This window comes from Schistosoma mansoni, chromosome W, assembly GCF_000237925.1.
Source record: "Schistosoma mansoni strain Puerto Rico chromosome W, complete genome".
Classification (NCBI taxonomy): Eukaryota; Metazoa; Platyhelminthes; class Trematoda; order Strigeidida; family Schistosomatidae; genus Schistosoma; species Schistosoma mansoni.
Genome location: NC_031502.1, coordinates 43447458 through 43451246, shown reverse-complemented (window position 1 = coordinate 43451246; position 3789 = coordinate 43447458). Strand labels below are relative to the sequence as shown.

The 3789-nt window shown below is 32.4% G+C and overlaps 1 protein-coding gene across 1 annotated transcript in view; it reads left to right on the top strand.

Annotated features, from left to right (window-relative positions):
• Smp_142700 (putative nachr subunit) overlaps nt 1-3789 on the top strand; it is a gene marked incomplete at both ends in the record, with an annotated part of 9582 nt that overhangs the window by 1538 nt on the left and 4255 nt on the right. The gene's annotated exons all lie outside the window — the stretch shown is intronic.

Below are 3789 nucleotides of genomic sequence, written 5' to 3'. Positions count from 1 at the left end.
CGATGAATTCCTACAATGCACCTGACCATGTGAATCAGGTTGACTGGAGACAGGTTACCCTGGAGCGAGAAACAGTCGCCATCATGAAAAAACTAATCTATCTGAAAACCAAAACAGCTTTGTTTTCATACCCATCGTTTGAGCAAATCAGACAGCATGTTTACATTGAGCATGCTGATGAAAATACGGGCTTCATTAGCTTTACGGTAGAAGATGAAAGAAAGTATCGGTTGATTTTCTCTAATTTTAGAAACCGCTTGCAATCACCTGCTAATCATGTTATAATTGAAACAAATGATAAGCGCTTTCACGATAGTGAGTCCATGCTAGATGAGCTGACAGCGATGATCCTTGACATCACACAATAGCCTGAGTGTTCTGGTTTCAAGTAATGGAGAAACACTATGGCTTCCACAAGCATTATTTAAAAGTACATGTGAAGTTGAGATCACATATTTCCCATTTGATACACAGGTTAGCTATCTTTGTAATTCTCCCGGTGATTCACTTGTTGTTAATCCTTTCATATTGAGTCTATAGGCACTTAAAGAATTGCATCTGATTGGTGTTTGAGTAATGTGTGACCAAGGTCATATTTGTCCACTTCTATTCAAATTCTATCACGTTATGTGCAACGGTACTACTAATCTGAGTCAACCAACATCATACGCACGATGCTTTGATGTAAAGTGGTTGGAGGTAGACTATAAGGAACCCCGAGTGTAGGATTATTATTAGTTAAGACTTGTCAGTAAATATCACCCATAATCTCCAGAGAACTAATGCTTCCTGTGGGGTTCTAACTGATGCCACAAAGTTCCACAGTTTGAGACGCGATTCAAGATTTCCTGCTGGCCAATACGAATCACTTGACATTATCTATTGGTCTATCTTTGAGCCATAAGCATTGAGTTTTTGATGATACATTGAGAGTTCCAGGTGGATGTCATCCATGAAATCCATTTTCATAATTTGCGGGATTAGTTCAACATATGGAGGTTATAGAAATTGATTTTTCTCTAGCCAAAATAAAGTATAATACATCATTTCCACCATGTAACTAATATTGGTATGTAGAATCTAATTATTTGTCAATGAACTTACTTCCAGTGGCAAGTTTAAATGATTCAAAAACTAAAATGTTCTTTGTTAATGAGAGAAAACAATTACTTTTTTCAAAAACATCACCCTGATCGATTATATTTGCGAATTAAATCATTAGTAAGTTAATCGAAAATTCGAAACTGTTTGCATGAATATTGTTTCTTTGCTATTCATCGGAGAAAATGTAATATAGTACTTATAATATAATCAATGCCAGATTTTGACGATTATGTCCCTTTGAGAAGAAAGGATATTCAACAAAAACTTGTACTTGAATATTTTAACATCAATAGAATAACTAACCTCAGAAATGAAGGGACTCATTTTCGTGACAAATTTAGTTAATACTGATTAATTACTCGTTCACATTAGTAACCTGAAAAGAATGCAACAAAGATGAATTTAAGCAGGATAACTTTAATTAACTGATTTAATTGCCAAATAAAACAGAAAACTTAAGTAAAATGATGCTCGACTTCTCTTTTTAAAATTATTATTTCATTCAGATCAACAAACGTCAAACAGTCACACGAACTTTGGAAATCACATGAAAAAGGGAGGTGTTTATTACTTTCTAGACATTACGAAGTTCCGAATTCTTTTATCATATTTGATCCATGCTTTTACAAATGGTAGTTAATTAACTGAGGTTAGGACAGACTTCTTTAAAATTGTAATCGAAGTCAAAGATTCTAAGTATTTAGGTTTTTAGAAAATCAGTTGTATGTGCTGTTCTTAAACGTAGAATTAAGTCAATCAGGAGTCAAATTGCTTATATATTCGGCCGAATTATTTAATTTAAAAAGAAGACATGTGAAAGCTAGATAAATCCATCGGTTGATCGCTTGAAATGAATCTACAGCACTTTTTAGGAGAATATTGAATAGAAATGTTTGATCATTCAAATCAAAATTATACTTTCCTGTAATCCTGATTACCAATGAAATTCAAATTTGTGTTAATATGTCATTTTTGCGTAATTTAAGTACTGTTAACAGTTGATAAATAACCGACTAGTTGTGATGATTTGTGACTAGCTGTAAAATGTGAAACTAAACAGCTACGCTCTACGTATCCAGTTGAAAATCAGTTCTTAATGTGTCTCTTAGAACATACCTCTCAACAATTAATCAATATTACAACCCTAAGAACGTAGAAATATTTCAGTAGAATAAAGACCATATCATGTTGGCTGAGCCAGTGTGACAAAATGTTTCAGCAATTATAACTGTCACCTAAGTATGATGCTTTTTGGTTGTAGAAGTTACAAATTCTGTTTATTTCTAGTGGATGTATCGTTTGCTTAGAATGGATCAAATGAGCCATCTCTGAATTCGTTACATTACTAATGTGAAAACTGGACCTAACAACTAATGAGCCCCAGAAAGTGGACATTCTAAACACCTAAACTGTTCAAGCAATTTACTATCTGGTTGAATCTAGCTTCCCACATCGGTTACTGAATGGTTAACCGTGTATCACAATTATTTGGAGTAATTGATTTATTTCAACTGAACATGGGCAAACGAGATTGACTGTTATCGGTCTAGCCTTTTTCTACAAATTTTCTTATTTTCCTATCTATTGCCTTTTTCATCCAGTCTTTAATAAATGAAAAATAATTATCGCAGATAAGTATATGCAATGAACTCTCCATGTAATTTTATAGAATCCCTTTGTATACTTTAAAATACTTCCTGTTAAAGACTTCTTATCCCAAACAAGATTAAACCTAATAACGAATTTCACAAAAATAGTTCAAACAAAAATTTTTTAAAATAGAGATTTTTCTTTTCTTTATTCATTTGTCACCTTCGTTCATGCTAATCAACAGCTAGGATATCTAATATCCTTCATTTATTCGTACAGTGTATATCTTTTAAGTTCTCAGATCTAACATTCTATTAGAAGCTTTGAATTATATTGGTTATACTCCTTCGAATGTCATAAATATACTGTTCATTAATTTCTAATTTAATTACTTTTCCACCATAAATCTTTCATTCCGATCAATCTAAACAATATTTTAATTCAAAAATAATAGAGCAGATAATTTAAGTGGTTTTAAAATGGGTTATTGTCATGTACAGGAAATTCATTTATTTAGTTAGCTAAAACTTGTCTCTCATTAAATCACACCAAACTTCATTCTGACAATGAGTCAATTGAAATGACTATATGATAAAAAATCAGTTCCATGGAATCCCATTAAATATCATTTGTCATTGTATATTAGGATTTTCATTTTTCATAATTTAAGTTTAAATGAAGTTATTATGACCTGGGTCACATAATCTCTTTTACATTAGACAATGACTGACATCACAGACAAAAAAATTTTATTACCAAATAATTATTAACTGAAAAGTTTGTTGACTATTAAAATACTCGACGCATATAATATCCGAAATGACAGTATTCAATCTACAGATTGACCACTAGTGTAACAAATCATCTGAACTTAAAATATCTTTCGCTGAGAAGACATATATACTGGAATAAAACACGATATTGTTCAACAATTGAATTAACTCAATATATGGGATGTGATACAGTATTTACTTACGCCTGTTACCCCTAGTGGAGGGTCATAGGCCGACCATCAGCATTCTCCACCCAACTCTGTCATGAGCAATCCTTAACACTTGCCATTCATCCTTTTCATGTCTACTTCCGATTCCTGAC